The sequence below is a fragment of the Protopterus annectens genome, chromosome 3.part1, assembly GCF_019279795.1.
Source record: "Protopterus annectens isolate FY-2018-M chromosome 3.part1, PAN1.0, whole genome shotgun sequence".
NCBI lineage: Eukaryota > Metazoa > Chordata > Ceratodontiformes > Protopteridae > Protopterus > Protopterus annectens.
Genome location: NC_056732.1, coordinates 284,060,025 through 284,079,137, shown reverse-complemented (window position 1 = coordinate 284,079,137; position 19,113 = coordinate 284,060,025). Strand labels below are relative to the sequence as shown.

Here is a 19,113-nt window from a genome sequence, read left to right as displayed (position 1 = left end):
ACAGTGATGACAAGAAATATGAGAACAAAAATGCTGGCTTTAAACTAAGCAGTTATTGAACAGAATACTAAGCCTAAGAGATACTTTTGAAGCATTACAGGCTGAGAAATGAGAGCTAGTGCACACTGTTAACACAGTCATGGAACAAAAAAGGCCACTAGAATGAAAGCTACAGATGAAATGAGAACAGGACACTGGAACAAAAATTACAAACGTGAATACATAAATAAGAAGCACAAAATTCAGTTTCACATTCTAAAATTTACAGGAGTAAGACACTGGGTGTGTGAGGGAATAAATTACCTTTGATGGCACTCACTAAAGAAGGAAGACAGAGTGGTGTATCTCAGATGACTGGAGAACAAGCATTCCAGCATCAGTGCACAAAAAGAAAGAGAACAGTCATTGGTGCGGACAACAGTGAGGTGTCACACCTCATGAAAGTGCAGACAAGGGTGACTGATTAATGAATGCATAGGTTAGCAAAAGAGCAAGAAGGGAGATGTACTGCACTGCAATCTGAATCACAACTGCTCAATTGATACAATGTTTGCAATACAGATAGTGGAGGAGAAGACTCAAAACAAGGCATTCATTCACTTGGAGAAAATATACGCAAGATCCAAAGAAAGACGATTTGGGCAGTCCTTGAGAGTTCCAAGTCCCAGAAACATGAACAGAATTAGTGCAGGCTACGTACAAAGACCCAATGGCATAAGCACGAACAGTACTCATTCAAAAGTGAGGCCCTTGTGGAAGCAGTTGTGCATCGGGGTACAACTCTGAGCCACTCCTGTTCAAATGGTGACTGACTACATTAGCAAACAGGCTACAGATGATAGAGCAAAAAAGATTCTGTATGTAGATGCTGTGGCACTACAAACAGACTCTGAACTACCATCACAAACAGACTTAACAGGAACCTCAGTAAATTACATTAAATTCAAATGCAAAACTGAAGGCACATGGGATGAAAGAGTACAGACAAGACAATGGGAATAACAGGAGGAATCAGAAGAAGCTGAAAATTTAGACAGAAGTGAAAATAGTGGAATAGGTTAACAGCTTCAAGTATCTGTGATATTTGAGTGAGGACATGGTAAGTCTGAATAAAGAGGTTGCACTAAAGTTACGGGTTTGGCAAAAAATATCACAGATAACGTGTGACAGAGGAATACCAAATAAGATGAAATGTAAGGTTTACAAAGCAATGGTGAGAACACTGTCCCTGTATGATACAGAACCAAAAATAGCTGAGGAACAATGATGTGGTGGAGATGAAGTGCTGAAATAAGTGATTGGATGCACGCTCTGGGACAGACAAAGTAATGAGGATATCAGAGAAGAAGCCAAAACAATTCCAATTGCAGCAAATGTCAATGTGAACAGATTACAGTGGTTTGGTCACAACTGAGGGGAAGCAGAAGTCCATCTGTGAAAGCAGAGTTCAGACAGAAAACACGCTCTGGGACAGACAAAGTAATGAGGATATCAGAGAAGAAGCCAAAACAATTCCAATTGCAGCAAATGTCAATGTGAACAGATTACAGTGGTTTGGTCACAACTGAGGGGAAGCAGAAGTCCATCTGTGAAAGCAGAGTTCAGACAGAAAACAGGCCATGGCTAAGGATATCAAGCCAGGAACTGGACAGAATGTATGACAGAAGACCTATGACAACTAGGCATGACTGCAGAAGAAGGTAAGATTGCCTCTGAATTTAGAGAGATGGTGAGATTTGACACATTACCCTGGACCCATGTAAGAAAGGAGGAAAAGGGGGATTGCTGATGATGGTAATTACAACTTTATAGCACAGTTCCACCACAGAAGTTTGTTTCTATACTTGATGTATCTGTGGGAAATAGAAACATGAGCACCTATACAAGACTGGCGATAGGAATATAAACTTTGGATATATGTAGTTGTGTTTGCTAGCTGGTCATCAAGGTGTGGGGACAGTGCTGAATCATTTCAAATCATTACCAAACACATGAAAACTTGCCTTGGGGAACCTCTAAAGACAGATGGGTTGGCCAGTGACCTGCAGAAACACTGTATGGTGAAAAAGACAGTACAGTAATCTGATATGATCAGGGAGAATATTATGACGGATGAAGTTTAGGTAGTTGCTGTGTTTGTGAGAACAACATACGAGTATAATGAAGCCTCTTGTGGCGGAGAGTACTATTTCATCAAGTGAGTTTGAAGGACAAGTCAAGGAACCATTAAAACATATCTGAAATAATATAATTGTGCCAATTTGCGGAAGAATAGATTAAGTCTCCTAGAAAGACGGTGTTTGTGTTAATGGACCATGATTGCAGTTTAAGCTATGTTTCATGATTTGCAGGTGTAATAAACAAGGTTATGTAGCTGGCAAGAGGGTGGTATGACATCTTGGATACTATTTATATATGAAAGGAGTTTGAGCCAGATGACTAGTCTACAAGTGATGACATTTTCAATAAAGACAGAAGTCACTGCAATCTTTACTTGTGGCCTCAAATGCATAGACAGCAGAGAAACCAGGTAAGGTGGAAATGCGGTCACTATTCTGGAACCAGGTATTACTGGCTACACAAACTTCTACTTTTTCAGCATTAGGAACCCTTGAAGTATGGTATTTTTATTTAGACTCCATGTGTTGAGTACTACTGCACTGATTTTCTCAATTTATAATCTACATTTACTAGGTCAGCACACCGAGTTCACTGGCATTGCCTTAAAAGAACACTATGGGGTACAGAAAATCTATTCCAGAATATGAAAGCCCTGATGAGGTAGCTGCAGGTGATTCTTAGTGAAACACGCAGGCCTATCTTCCATCTCTTTCCAGCCTGACTTACAATGAACACCCTCAGGATGACACCAATAACTAAATCAACTGCTAAAGTCAACATTTTTGTCTATTACTTTTACCCCATGTCAGCCAACGAACAAGCTTCATCAAACATTATAATATCCAGGGATGGAAAAGGCATCAACAAGGCAGCAGTGAGAATGCTTTATGTTCTTGTTGGTATCCCAAGAATGAGGCCTAACCCTGTCACTGGTGGTGACATGAGTGCATACATCACCAAAAAAGCTGCCCATGCCTCCTTGTTTGGACATGTGAAGACAGAGTCTACCATCTCCAGATTGGGTGTCCATGGCCACATCTTCCTTGTACCAGCTCCCAAATTCATGATGGACGACTTCTCTCAAGCTGAGGCCCTGTCATAAGAGCAGTAGCATGAGCCAGGAAATAATCTATGTCCTCACCCCCAAGACTGCAACCCTTATTTTCTCAGCCTGTGCTATCAAGTGCCCAAGGTACTAGTCAAATTCTGGTCACCTGGGCTGTGATCATGGCTTTATTCCTCTATGCCAGCAGTGCAAGCTAACATCTTTTGCTTATATTGTGGCATCAGTCATGGTAGGACCCCTTGTACCAGCTCCCAAATTCATGATGGACGACTTCTCTCAAGCTGAGGCCCTGTCATAAGAGCAGTAGCATGAGCCAGGAAATAATCTATGTCCTCACCCCCAAGACTGCAACCCTTATTTTCTCAGCCTGTGCTATCAAGTGCCCAAGGTACTAGTCAAATTCTAGTCACCTGGGCTGTGATCATGGCTTTATTCCTCTATGCCAGCAGTGCAAGCTAACATCTTTTGCTTATATTATGGCATCAGTCATGGTAGGACACTGCTCAAGACTAGTTTTGTTCCAGCTTCAGATATTAAGGAACATTCCTTATCATACAGTCTAAGAAACTGCATCACAAGTCATTCATACTCATGTGAGCAATGACCATGTCACATTCATACCTGGGATGAAGGGACTCAAGTGCCCTGGTCATACAGCGGACTGTAGTGCCAGACACACAGCTGAGCACTACCCTGTCTTTGATGTACTACTGTACTACTTACAAGACTGAAAAAATTGTGCAATCACGTATAACAAATAAAATACCATAGACTCTTCCTGTAAACTGAAGGATTTGGACAAACCAATCTGAAGATTCTAATCTGTGATGATTGTCGAAGATGCCATGTGTTGTACAGAACTGGTATCAGTGTGTTGCTGAGGTCTGGCTGTGGAGCATACGGTCATATCTAGGAGATCTTTGCAGTTTTGGAACTGATGTTTGGAACACTTCAATGCAGAAAGGTTTTGTATTTTACTTGTTTATGTTGTGGCAGTGTGTAGGTGTAGAATTAATATTGGTATTAACTAGTTTGTGCAAGGGTTCATCTCCAGTTATGATAAGTATTTATACCTCTCATACATGCTCTCATTCTGCAGTAACAGCACATGAATATCATTAAGCATGTGGCAGTTAATACACTGCCCTAGAGTGCCCAGTGCTAGACATGTAGCAACAGATGGGGCAGACTGACTGGGGACCACTGATTAATATACGTTACCTGACACTTCTATATTAAACAATGTTATACTGACCCTTGATCTATGTAGGAGGGAGGAGAAGCTGTATGACATATAAAAAAATAGTGAAGTAATGCAAACTGAGCAAATGCAGTATAATACAGCACAATATGGTAGCTGCTAGACATACAAGGAATCAGTTAAAGCAATTACATGGCAGTGCAAAAAAACAGTGCAATTTTGTATACTATGATACAACACCATAGATACAGTAAACCTAGTACAGCTCAACATAGTATAGTACAATGCAGCACAATATTATAAGAATAAATAAGCAGCACAAACAGATGTCACAGTACAACAAATTAAATATGGTGGTCAATGTAACAGCAAAAAAAATATTATACGACAGAGATAACAAAAGTAAAATGATGGGTACATTTGGTAGAGTTGCCACAATACGTTAGGTGTTAACAGCAGGATCAGATGCCACCATAATGAAACGATGCATGAAAATGGAAGCAATGAAGCAAAGTACATGATATTGTCACAGCAAATCTACTATGTGGCAGGGCAGCAAGCAATAAACCTAAACACGAATCCTACCACAATGACACAATATCTACAGTAAAGACCACATAACAGTGTGACATCATGTAATGTGACCCTCTGCCTTTAAACCTTAAAATCCATCCATACAAAATAACAGAAAAGAAACACCGACTTTGCCAGTATCTAATGTCTCCCAGACTAATCAGAAAGCACTCCTAAAGACTCTCTACAGTGGCTGAATATAGGCATTAAAATGGAACTTGTAGTCATGATGGACTTCACCCAGAATGGACACTATCCACTAATGACAGTTCCTAGTCTTCCCCTCAACAGTTTGGCTACACAAAACTAAGAACACAATCTACCATAATGGCTAAGGTCTCTGTTAGTGAAAGCATACTAAACTGCATATTCACATCTCTACTTGACAACATGTTGTTGGCCATCACAACTGATAAATTCCAACTTCTGCCATCTGGCATCACAGTAAAATCTTTAAAGTACAACACTATGCCTCAGTAATATGGGAAATTTCAATTCTGACATCCAGTAATGCTCCTAAAACTGTATGGGTGTTTTTTCAGCACTTTCTTCCAGCAGCCTTTACATATGAACATATGTGGGTGATTACACTGGATCACACATGACGTCAAAGCACAGATATCTCCTAGGGTCAAACTGTGGGGGGACTACCACAAAAAAAAAAAAAGAGTGAGCAACTTAGTCACTAAACTTCTTCAGAGTCTAAAATCTATACTGGAAAAAAACATGTTAGCAATAGAAAGAAATACTTCATGAGACATCAAGAGAGTTACTGCAAGCAATCCAAAGACAAACTAGTCTGCAGTCAATTGAGTGCTACATCCTAACAAATAACACTGCCCAACATTTTTCATCTGATGGCAGCAGAAAATGCCAAACAATTCAGTATATCCTTTGATACTACCATTCCAAAGAGTCATCTGTTTCATCCACTCAGACAGACAAAATGCAACTTTTATAGACTGGTTCCAAATCATGGAACTTCAACAGCCCTGCTCATCAAACATTTGCAAACTCAAGCATATATATACAAACTATACATCAGTCTTTTGATGGTGGGATGGCAACTCCCCCCTCCTTCATTCACACACTTTTCATAATTATTCTGAGATTATTAATTAAACTCAGGTCCCTGGCTTCCCACAATCGATATACTTCTGTACTTCCGCAATGTTACGTGTAAACTACAAGCACTGAAAAAAATGCTACTTTAAGGAGTTGCTGTTTGTGCAGCTACATTTGAAAAACTTCCATCAAGTCTCCTGGATTCTGATGTCATGAATGACTCCCTTAAAACACATCTGAATAGCACTTTCTTTGCATCACATCCAACCCCTGCATGTAGAATTCTTCCTGTAGCTTTTGCTGATGCTTAAGCCATGTTGTCTACCATCCCAAAATATGTAATTTCCATTTTTAAATATCAAAATACCATCATTTTGTCATTTAACACAATTTTTGGCAAGAATGTTCAACATATCTAGAAATCAACAACCATAATTCTGCTACACAAATATATACCATTACCAGCCAAATTCTGCACTAGTCTTCCAATTCATAAAATATGTTACAGAACAACTTTCCTCCTTTCCACATCATTTATTCAACCACAATTCAAGTAACATTTTATCAGCTCAAAAAACAGCTTTTGCCCAGGCTTGACACAGACATATGACTAATGGCAAAGCCTGGTTTCAAACTTAATTTCAGTCTGGCAGTAAGTACAGAGGACTATAGCTCTTAAGTTGTTAATAAGTTGCTGACTGTACCCAGGGTACAGGGTTTGATTAATTCCACCTTCATTTGCCTACTCTGAGATTCCGAGAAAGACTTGACTACAAACTGCTCCTGGGTCACCCCTGAAGAAGGCATGAGTGCGTCCTGCAGGCAAACATTTAAAATAAAAACAATAAATAAATCTCAATAATGTTATTAGTGCAGTGCTAGCTGACTAAATAATGTTATTAGTGCAGTGCTAGCTGACTTACCCAAGTTTTTAAGAAAGACAAACACCACCTCCCTTTGGCCACCTATGAAATTAGCCTCTTGATAGCAATTGTCCAAATACATCATCAGATACATGAAAGAAAACAAAATGCAGATGCAATAACATAACTACCTAATCTTAAGTCTTTAGTCTTTATAAAGTCATGGCTACACTCTGGCAAGTGATGCAGGTGGCTTTCGACACTTTTACTAACAGCAGTATGTATTACAGTTGCTTGGTGTGTTAAATCAGCCTTAATAGTATTCTTCCATGATAAACTGCTGGCATCCTGTTTATGTATTTATTTTTTAAATGAGGTTATGGCTGATAAAAAGTGGCCCAGGCCACCTACCAATAAAACAAATTGGTTTGATGGAAATATGAAATTTGCCCTTCTCCACTTTCTCAAAGTGTTCTTTGGGGCTTTGTGCTTAGTCCCTTATGGTTCTCCATCTTTGTAAACGGTATGTGGAAACACTGTGGTGCATCCAGAGTAACAAATATTCAGACAGTCCCACACAAGTATGTCCTGTTTCCTTGTAGCCTCTGTAAAGAAAAAGCCACAAAACTCAATTCTATATAACACATAAGTTGGCAAAGTCATGTCTGTCCTTGAATATCCAAAATAAAAAATGTACTCTGTTCAGAAAGGATTGTATTTCCTTTGCTTATACTTTCACCTTACACTTTAATACATATGATAAACACCTACTAAGTGGTCAGTCTTTGAGTTTCCTGGAACTGACCATCACATCAATGTGAGTATCAATGAAATAAACTAAAAACTAGTTATGCAGTACCAAACAATGGGCTTCATAACCAACCATATCCCAAGCAGTGATAGCCAGCACATTCCAATTGCTTAGCTTTCTGCATACCTCATACATCTTTACAAAGCTCAACCATACTCAACAACTAGAATAAACTTAAAGCTATACTGCTCATTTGCAGTTTTGTTCCTGTCATTGTGAGGCTACAGGAAATCATCTGGCTGGAACTCCCACACATTTTTAAAGAGAAGCAACTCATATTTGTGATTTATACTCCCTAAAACGTCCGGCACTAAATAAGGTACTACAAAAACACATTTCAGATTTGTGAATTATACTCCCCACAATCCATATAGCCACACACAACCCTTTACCCCCCCCCATCTTTGCACATAAAGCTGGGGTGTCACTTCAAACAGTGACAATCATCTTGAACAAATGTTCACACCATTAGGTGGCCAGCCCTGCTGCGGTTGTTTTTTTCTATACCACACACTCTCACGTGTTCACACCTATGGCCAATTTACAGTCTCTAAACTAACAGACTCCCAGTCAAATACTTCTGTTTAAAGCTGTGCACATTCCGTGACACTTTACATCATGGGATATGTGCAGTTATGTCTTTCTTTAGACTTTGACTCTGCCTCCAGTTTCTTTTATGGTACCATCTTTCTCAGAGCAACTGCTCTTGGGTCTCTCTCTTTTAATTTCTACTTTTAAAATCGCTTGCCAATAAGGCTACCAAGAGAAGTCTGCACTGTAATCACAAACAGTTTTGTTCCTATTCCACATTAAGTAAGCTATGTTGCTGAATGAGAGCAAAGAGGGTGAACACACATATAATGCTAATGTCTTTACTGACTGCATTTAAAGATCTGATGATGTCATTCAGTTCTGTTGAAGTTAAGCCAGATAATATTATTGCATGGGAATCTGAATTTATTGCTTACAATGATATGCAAATAGGAGACACAAGACAGTTTTTAAACACTTTATAACTACACAGTGTTGAGATGAGCCATGAAGCAACTATGCATATCTATCAGTACGTAGGGAAGAGGGAAAGCAAGCCTCAACTATGGGTCAGGAGGAACCCCCCCCCCAGCACTGTAGAGCTGCTGAGGTGGGAATACAGAGAGTTACAGTTTGGACAACATACAAGGAAGAAGCATAAGGGTTTGATCTGTAATCCCTAACCCCCCCCCATTTCACCACTTTTGGAAGTGGGAAAAAGTCTAAATAATGCATTTATGCTGATTACTTGCACATCCATAATACATACACACACATATGTAAAATATGCTTAAGTGTAATACACATGTATATCACCCACAATCTTCAGCACTAAATAAGATACTGCAAACGCACATTCCTTCCTAGCGCCTTTGCTTCTCCAATGCCTCCCACATACAATGTTTCAATGTGAAAGGCTAAGGAAAGGAACAAGCTGTCACTACCAGTAAGACAAAATATGGAAAGCCAAGTATCTAGCAGGTGATTTAGGTGTGCCTAGTGAGTAATTCGTCACCCCATCCAGAGAAACAATATATCATTCAAATCACTGCAGTCTTGACTGCCCTCCTAATTACCCAGGCTATCTGCTGCTGAACTGCTTTCTCCAACATTATCATTACCAATTTATACTATGCCCTTTTTGTCTACATTTCCCACATCACTTTAATCATTTTGCCACCTCTCTCTACTCATTTCTTTCTTCGCCATTTCATGTCCTCTGTTTTCATCATTCTTTATCACCCCTGCCTTACATTTCTATGCTGTTTACTGGTACAGTAGATAGTCAATTATCTGAACCGTTAATTATCCGAACACAGTCTTCCAAAGTTATTTGGTAAGAAAAATTATAAAGCCTGAATATGTAAAAGTTATATGTATTTGCTTGTGCACATTTTTTGAGCTTGTAGCCTGCTCACTGGTGACAAATATTCTTTACTGTCCACTGCAATCGAAGTGTATTCCCCGAGTGCAGAAAAAACAAGATTTTTAGACGTTTTTTATCTGGTTCAATGTATGTTTGATTACCCGAACTACCCTAGGTCCCAATTAGTTGAGATAATCGACTCTCTACTGTAAATCCATTCTTGTCCCTTTTTTGAACCCCCCCCCCCCTTCCTTGCTACTTCTAAATAATTCTGCCAAGTAAATATGCACAAAATACATATGCCTTGTGTACTTGCTGCGACAAGACCTGGCTGGCAATTTGTCCATTATATTCGTTGGGAAAACACAGTGTGTATGTTTTACCCTATCCCTACATTATTAAAATTATGAATGCACACTCCATAAATTATGTATGCAGTTATCAAGTCTGCACTGCTACACAGTGCCATAGAACTTCTGAGGTAAGTATTTTATTTATTGCATATAATGTCTGCGTTGTTACATAGTGGCATACAGCATCTTTAGAAAATGAATTAATGCTACAGTACTGGATGCTGCTGTCAATACCCTTCATGCAACAGAGATATACGAAAAAAACTGTCAGGTTCACACCTGTTAGTCACGCTGAATATGCAAAAGCAATTAAAATAAGATACTTATAGTACAACACATTATGAAGAAAATCACTAATCATAAAATAAGTCTTACACTCAAAAACAGTGAAAGTAAATGCTGGAAATGTGATGAATTACTAGAGGCCAACTGGGTTCACGTTCATTGAATGTAGAAATGTTGTTCAATAGAGGAAAGACTTCAGACATTTATGGTCTGACAACTGTCATATTTCTAACTCACTAATCCTATTCAATGCTCAGTTATTCTGGTCAATTCTTGCAATTGCCAGAAAAGTTATTACTTTGAACTGGAAAAGTAAACAAGATTTGATGTTTAAAGACTTTATTAACTTAGCAAAAGTTGTTTGTAAAAAAGAACTGCAAACCATTTGTCACAGAACTCATAACATTATTCATAAAAAAACAGCATGGCAAAAATTGGAAAATCGTTCGAGCAAATACTGATAAACAATAATTTTATCTATGAGAAGTTATCATGGATGAATATAAATATCGTAAATAGTTTTGTTACTGCTTTACTGTATTTGTTATATGTACATTTGCGTATGTTTATAATGAAAACAAAATAAAAAAAATGTTTTTGAAGAAAAAGAACAAAACTAATTTTTGCTTTCAAAACCCTCTGTACTTTTGTGGGATATGGTTGTTTTCCACACTACCCAGAGATGTTTACAAGAAAAAAATAGCAATACTCAGTCATGGTTTCTAACCTACAAATACACCTAATTTCACAATGTTTTTTTTTTTTTACTTCCATTCTCAAGTTTGAAGGTGCTCCACACATTTTGTCTACTTGTCATACTGTCACTCGTTTTACTGAAGAAATGTTAGGTGGTACGGAACAAAGTCTCCCCGTTTCTTCACATCATTAAATATGCTTAAAGCAACATAAAGTCTCAATCCCACTTACAAATATAACACAACGTAGATTATCTAACTAATCATCACGTCCATTTTTATACAGCCAACCACAAAATCTGTTTACGTGAACATATTTCTGCCACAGCCAGGCAGCAATAGAACCCCAACGCAGGGCAGCAGAGACTCACTGATAAACATAGTAATCACGAAGACAGACAAAAGTAAACAGATGAACAAACTACTTTACACTTCTCGAATGATAAGTGAGCCAATGCTGATGAACTCTAATTAGTAATTTATCAAAACGTTGAAGCAGTATAAAATATAGCATTACATCACAAGACTCAAACATCCCCATTAATAGCAGACGGGTATCACTAACTACCCAGTGCTCTATAGAAGTAAAATCCCATTTTACGGCCCGAAAATGAGGAAAACTGCATCACAGCAGCAAACCCTCATCTCATCTGGTTGCGCAGAGAGATCCGACGTAGAAATGGACCACAACACCAAAAGATGGAGCCAGTTACTGAGCATCATATTTAGAAGCAGCTTATTACACGGTACCACTTCTGTATCTTCCGCACACTTACCTTATAATGAAATTAATTTACACTTTTCTCTGGCTTTACCACATCCCTTTTCAGTTCATAATTATTAACTGTAATGTTTATTACTGCACTTGCTCTTCACGTTCACAAAGCGCCTGCGCATTGACTGCGGTGTTACAGGGTGTGAGAGGGCACGTGATTAGCATGAGAGAGCCCTTTTTTAGTGGTAAGTGCCGATGCAAGGTAGGGGATGTATGGGAATGTCGGAGGTGGGTGTCCGCTCACTTTCTATGGCGTGTTCATAGTTTGTAGTTTTGCACTTAGAAGTATTGGTAGGAATCTAATCTCTTAAGTTTTGAAAAATATGCATTTTTTTTCTTTAAAGGCGAGCTAGTATGAACAAACTAGAGTGTGCTGTTTTTTTGTTATTTATGGTAAAGGTTGATTTGTGTTTGGGGAACTGGCACTACCAGAAAAATAAAACTGGGGTAAGGCCGGGGGCAGGGGTTTATCGCACATTAAAAGGTGGGCAAACGTTCATTTGTCAGGACCTCCAAAAGAGTGCTTGAAGTAGAACTGGGCATTGTTCTCTGAAGGAAAAACAATGGGGGGTGTTTGGTATTAAGCGCTGTGTTGTGATGAAGTATGGGCCGGGAGATCAAACGTTATACCAGGTGTGTTTGCATGGACCATTAAAGGGAGAAACAGAAACACTGCAGGAGATTGCATTAATATCAGAGGTATCACGCAGTTAGAAGCTGCTGGGAGGGGGTAACAGAAATTAGGGTGTTAGAAGGGATCCGGATGCTTGCATCATTGGAAAATGTGTGCTTTGGATTGAAACGGCATTTTGTTATTATAATGAAGTGGATCACTTTTCAATTTATTTATTCTATGTGGTGGTAGCCCCTTTTTAGAAGAGACCCGAGGTGGTGTTTGTATGGCCAGGGGAAATTTGGCCAGGACATTTTGTTTTTAATGTAACTAAGTGGCTCGCTTATCAATTTATTTATCATTTGTGGATGTAGGCTCTTTTAGAGGAGACTCGAGGTGGTGTTTATATGACTAGTGGGAGTTTGGCCAAAACACCGGGGAACTTGCTCTAATCTTTTCGGTAGATGCCATGGTTTCTTTTACATCCACCTGAGCTGCTACCAGCCATAGGTTTCAAGCAATCAGGGGCAAAAATCAGAAGTAATCGGGACACTTAAAAAAATATATACTAGTATTATTAGCTTGAGACATTGACAGAATAAGAGAATGTGAATTAAAATAGATTTTCTAAAATAAAAGAAGCTTATAACTCTTAATTATTGTCATTTTTAAGTGCAGGAGCAGTCTTAGGTCAGCTGGTGCCCTAGGCAAAAGGGCTTCACAGTGTTTATTACACCACCCTGTGCCCGTATCCAGGTCTACCTGCACCAAATAAATGCTGGAAAAGTGCTCCTGCTAGAGCGGTGCCATAGGCAGATGCCTAGTTGGTCTATGCCTAAGGCTGGCTATGAGTGCAATTCACCACCTTTCCTACAAAAGTTGCCAGTTTTACAAGGAATTTAGAGGGACAGTTAAAATTTGAGTCAAAATCACAGACATTTGAGATGTATGAAAGGATGTGGGATCATAGGTAGGTACTAGGCTATCTGCCCGAGGGCATTTGGAAGCCTAGCCAGAATGTGTTGGCTTTCACCACCCCATTGATTAATTAACTGATCCTCTGTGAAGCAGAGCCAATGAAGTGATCCCATGGGGTGTTTTTTCTTTTACCCATCCACTCGTCAAGGTTTCTCTTGAAGAGGGGCTCTGCCTGATGTAATTTGTAATTTTGTTCCAAAGCATGGGGAGTCTCTGTGATAGGAATCTATCCCTCCAGCATGTTCTATTTATTGTTGTGGCGAGGTTTAGCTCACTAGAGAGCGTGGCTCGCAGTGACTTGTATTTCTTTAGGTGGAGCATATCCATCAATTCTAAGTTGGATATGGCTTTGTAAGTCAGGCAGAAATCACCTCTGAGTAAGCAATATGCCACTGAGTACAGCTTGAGTTTTTTCAGTCGGGCTGCATAGGACATATGTTTGATGCCAATAATCCTCTTGGTGAGGTACTTTTGTGGTCATTCCAGCTGTTGGAAGTGTCTTGTGAGGTACATCAATGGGGCATTATGCTCTATGATGAGTCTAATGAGTGACGAGTAGAGGGGCACTATAAGCTCTTTATTTCTAGATGCGAACCCTTTAGTAATTAGATGGGCCACATAGAAGGATTTCCTAACTACTTTGGTAATATGATTATCAAAGGAGAGATTACTATCTACCTGGGTTTTCAGATCTCTTATTACCTCTTCTGTATTAAGGGGGCTGCCAACTATGTGGTAATTTGTGGGTGTTTTGTTTTTCCCAAATGGGATGACTAAGCATTTTTTGACATTTAACTTGAGGCCATGACTTTGACACCAGGTATCCGTCTCAGTAAAGCCCTATTGGATGAAGTCCGTGTCAGCTGGAGAGTCAATTATAGCTCCCAGTTTGCAGCCACCGGCGAACATGGTTAGCCATAGTCCTCCTGTGTTTTCCTGTACTTCTGAGAAGTATATGCCGAACAGTAGGGGTCCCAGGACCGAGCCTTGCGGGACACCACTTGTGACTGGTTTAGAGTCAGACCTGGAGCCTGCTATTCTTACAGTGTGAGTTCTGTCTATAAGCCAGTTGTCAACCCATCCTGTGACGTAGGGGTTTATGTTCAGGCTGGTGAGTTTTTCTGTAATACCCGAGTGGGGAATGGTGTCGAAAGCCTTGGCGAGGTCAAGCTAGGCTGTGTGAACCACCCTTCCCTCGTTTATGGCCTTGGTGACTGTGTGGAAGAAGTCAACCAGGTTTAGTAAGCATGATCTGCTCTTAACAAAGCCGAACTGGGTCGGATCAAGTGTTTGGAGGTTCCCAATGTCTTTGTTAATGAGTTCCATGGTGATGAGCTCCATAGCCTTGCAGACCAGGCTAGTCAGGCTTATGGGCCGATAGTTACCAGGGTCAGTTGTGGCCCCTCCTTTGTGGAGAGGAATAACTGTTGCTGTGCGCCATTGTATGGGCACGTAGCCTGTGGAGAGGCTGAGGTTGAACAGCGTGTTTAGGTGGGGGATTAGTTTGTTCTGTAGTTCATGCAAGACGCAGCCTGGAACATCATCTGGTCCCATTGACGCTGTGTTTTTGGCTTTTGAAAAGGCTGTTTTCACCTGTACATCTGTGATTTTTGGGACACAACACTTTTCCGGTATTGTTGTGGGCCCTTTTGGAGGTGAGAGGGGAGTGAAGTTTGCACTGAATCTGTCTGCCAGAATATTGGCAATATCAGTAGGCTCAATATATTTTGTGCTGTTTTGCACTAGTTCAGTGCATATCTGCGAGTTGCCACTTGGTTATCTTTTGAATCCTTGTCTGTTTTTCTTTCGAAGTTAGCCTTGGATGATTTCATGAGGGACCTTAGTTTCTTACTGATACTGATCAGGGATGTTTTTCCTTCTTGGGATTTGCTTTTGTTCTGAACTAGTTTCCTCCTTCTGTTGTATAGCCTGTTTACTCCAGGGGTCCACCAAACTAATTTCCTTCTCTTAGAGGACTGAGTCTTGGTTTTGCTAGGGATGACACGATCCGTGCATCCTTGTAGGTGCATTTGTAAAGGTTTCTGCATCTTGGGCAGCGTTATCCTTTAGCGTGGGGGCTGTGAAACTTACCACCTCTGTCTTAAGTAAGGTGAAGTTTCTTTAGAAAAGTTTTTTACTGTGGTTTCCTTAGTTGGAGGTGGTGGTGGGGTGTGGACATCCAGAGTGATTAGTTTATGGTGTGATCTAACCAGTGACGGGTGACCTCAGGTATGGAACATCTGTCGCCCATGTTGGTGATGACCTGGTCCGATATGCTTTCACCTCTGGTAGGGGAGTTTACCAGCTGATCCAGGGCATTTGAGTTGATGAATTCCAGGAAGCGCTGGGCCTGGGGAATTTGTACTCTAGTAGTTTTCCCAGTAAATGGTAGGGTAATTGAAATCACCCAATATCAGGGTGTTCGGTAGGACCTTCCATGTTTTCCAGTGTCTCTAGAAAGGTGGAGTGGTGGTCCTGAGTCATGGAGGGTGATCTGTAGCAGGCCACAATTTGCATTGCAGATTTGCCCGATGTTAGTTACACATGGATGATGTCAGAGGTATTATGCTGCGCCACTAACCTGGAGGTGTAGGTATCCTTGATGAATATGGATACACCCCCTCCTTTTGTGTTTCGATCCATGTTCTGTGGCCGAAACGGGTGGTATGAGTTGTAGCCCGGTAGTGCTGGGATGCTCTCCAGAGCCTTGAACCAGATTTCAGTTACTGCACAGATGTCGACGTTCTCCATACTGAGGAGTGCTTCGAGCACGTGCATTTTGAGATTTAAACTCCTGGCGTTGAGTAGCATAACCCTCAGTTTTTTGTTAATTGTGCTGTTTATGGAGGTGGGTTTGACTTTTGAGCCTTGCCTAAAAAAGGCACTATGGGGGCAGCAAGAGCCTTGGCCAGTATTCGAAAGCCTAGGGGTGGCAGGTTCAAGCCGTCTCTTGTGAAGCAACACTGCTTGTCGAGCATGTCGTCCCAGGCTGACAGACATTGGATCCCCTTTGAATGACACCAGAAGCTTAGCCAATTGTTGAAATTGGTCATTTTTTCTTTATACTGAGGTATCATTCTTGGTGAGGGCAGGATGCTACTCAGGGTCAGGTTCATACCAGCATGGGCTGAATGATCAGAGAGCTCTTCCATGTCTCTTTTCATGTAGTCCAGGTAGGTACGTCTCAGGTCATTCACACCAACATGAACAATGACAGAGTCATATTTGTACTTGTTCTGGAGTGACCTGAGTGCTTGTGTTATGTGGCGGATTCTGGCTCCCATCAGGCAGCTAACAGTAACCTTCTGCTTGTCCAGCCTAGTGAGTGGGACGTCAGTATGCCTGACTATAGAGTCACCTATTACTAGTGTGTTGGGTATGTTATTTCGCCTTAAGGGCTGTGATTGCGCGGCACACTGATTTTGTGATTTATGTGTTGTCTGGTTTGTGACGGGAAGTGCAGGTTGTTTGGGTGTCTGCTTTGGAGGTCTCTGCTTTTGCAGGTTTGTATTTAGAGCCACTGAGTATGTTTTTGTGTATTTTTTGCCAGTGCTGTTTTAGTAGGTCTGTGTGCGGCTGGAGGTGTGGTGCAAGTGTTAACCTTCTCCTCTTGACTGTCTGTTCCAGTTTTGGGTGGAGACAGCTTAGCTTCCAGTTTGGCTGTATAATTGCATCTCTCGCATATGTTAGTGTTTTGTGGTAGGAGGAGAGGGTTGTCTGTGTACATGAGGCAGTTGTAACATTGCCTCAGGATACCCAGATTCACCAGCTGGACTGGAGAGTGCACCTGAAGTTGCCCTTTGGTCATGCCTGAGTAGTAGGGTGAGCTGCTTAGTTGCTTGGTCGGTGAGGGGTGAATAAAGAGCCTTGCCCTGCTGGGCAATCAGTGTCAGGGTATATTAGTGCTTGCTATTAGGTCTGAGCAAGTGCTGGGCTGTAAGATGCTTTTTGAGTGCTTAGGTTGAGAGTTAGACTAGTTTCAAGGGAAAAACTGAAGAGGAGACTTAGTGGAGCCGGGAATAATTTAACCGTAGCTAACCTGCACTGCCCCGGTGCGCAAAACCATGCAAACATGGTTTTTATAGTAGGGAAATGAAAGAGATATAAATTTGCCCAAAATGGCCAATAAACTAACGTCTGGGCTAGAACCACTCCTCCATGGACAGATAGGTTGCTCAAAGAAACTCCCCTCTTTTACAGGTGAAAGAGAAACTTCCTTCTATACAAGTAAGGTATGGGCAACTCAGAAACTAGTATCACAGCCCTGAATTCAGCACTTGCCTGGAAATTGGACTATACTAGCTTAGAAAGGTGGGAAACAAGGAATTTTTTTTTTTTTTTGAAAAGATAAGGCAACATCTCGCCCAAAGGAGGACGTACTCAGGAGTGCAGCATTCCCTTGTACTGCAGTGTTAGCAATCAGTCAGCCTGGTGTGGGAATAGAACCTACAGCCTTTTTCACCAAAAAGTGCAGTAGTTTTGTTTATTTAGCCTGATACTTTTGTGGTATCGGGGTAGTTGAAGACTGGCAATGAACATTCATTTAATTGCACAAATACATTTTTATTTAGTGACATACTTTTTTTTTGTTAATAGGAGAAAGGAGGTAAAGGGAGGGAGGAAAAATACAGGAGAGACGTTGAGTGCCATTGTTTTGAGAGGAGAAGGTTCAAGAATAAATTCTTATTCCTGGAATTCAGTAAACTCCTTGCAGGGTTCACATGAAGCCTACTCTGAGTTTACATGTGTGTGCAGTGAGCAATAGCACTAATTATATATTCGTGCTATGCACCATGTTTAAGCTTAAATAAGCTCATCTTCATGGCGGTCTACAGTGTTTCTGGCCAGGAAACTGTGTAAAGCAACATAGGTTCATAGGTAGGTACTAGGCTATCTGCCTGAGGGCATTTTTAAGCCTAGCCAGAGTGCATCAGCTTTCGCCGCCCCATTGATTATTTAACTGATACTCTGTCAAGCAGAGCCAATAAAGTGATCCCAGGGGTGTATTTTTTGTTACCCATCCACTCGTCAAGGTTTCTCTTGAAGAGTGTTAGTGAGGGGCTCTGCCTAATGTAGCTTGGAATTTTGTTCCAAAGTATGGGGTGTCTCTGTGACAGGAATCTATCCCTCCAGCATGTTCTATTTATTGTTGTGGCGAGGTTTAGCTCACTAGAGCTCGTGTCTCGCAATGACTTGGATTTCTTTAGATGGAGCATGCCCATCAATTCTTGAGTTGGACTTGGCTTTATAAGTCAGGCAGAGATCACCTCTGAGTAAGTGATATGCCACTGAATACAGCCGGAGTTTTTTTCAGTTGGGCTGCATAGGACATATGTTTGAGGCCAGTAATTCTCTTGGTGAGGTACTTTTGTGGTCTCTCCAGCTGTTGGAAGTGTCTTGTGAGGTACATCCCAAATGGGACATTGTACACTTTGATGGGTCTGATGAGTGACGAGTAGAGAGGCACTATAACCTCTTTATTTCTAGATGTGAACCCTTTAGTAATTAGATGGGCCACATAGAAAGATTTCCTAACTACTTTGGCAATATGATTGTCAAAGGAGAGATTACTATCTACCTTGGTCCCCAGATCTATTATTACCTCTTCTGTATTAAGGGGGCTGTCACCTATGTGGTAATTTGTGGGTTTTTCCCCAAACGGGAGGACTATGCATTTTTTGGCATTTAGCTTAAGGCCATGACTTTTGACACTAGGTGTCCATCTCAGTAAGGCCCTTTTGGAGGATGTCCGTGTCAGCCAGAGAGTCAGTTATGGCTCCTAGTTTGCAGTCATCAGTGAACTTGGTTAGCCATAGT

The 19,113-nt window shown here is 40.8% G+C and overlaps 1 protein-coding gene across 1 annotated transcript in view; it reads right to left on the bottom strand.

Moving 5' to 3' along the window:
* Window positions 1-11,834, bottom strand: part of TMEM106B (transmembrane protein 106B) — a 913,836-nt gene extending 902,002 nt beyond the window's left edge. Inside the window, exon 1 of the mRNA XM_044066752.1 lies at window positions 11,707-11,834. The gene's annotated coding sequence lies outside the window, so the exon portion shown is untranslated. The remainder of the gene's footprint in view (window positions 1-11,706) is intronic.
* Window positions 11,835-19,113: the final 7,279 nt, after the last annotated feature.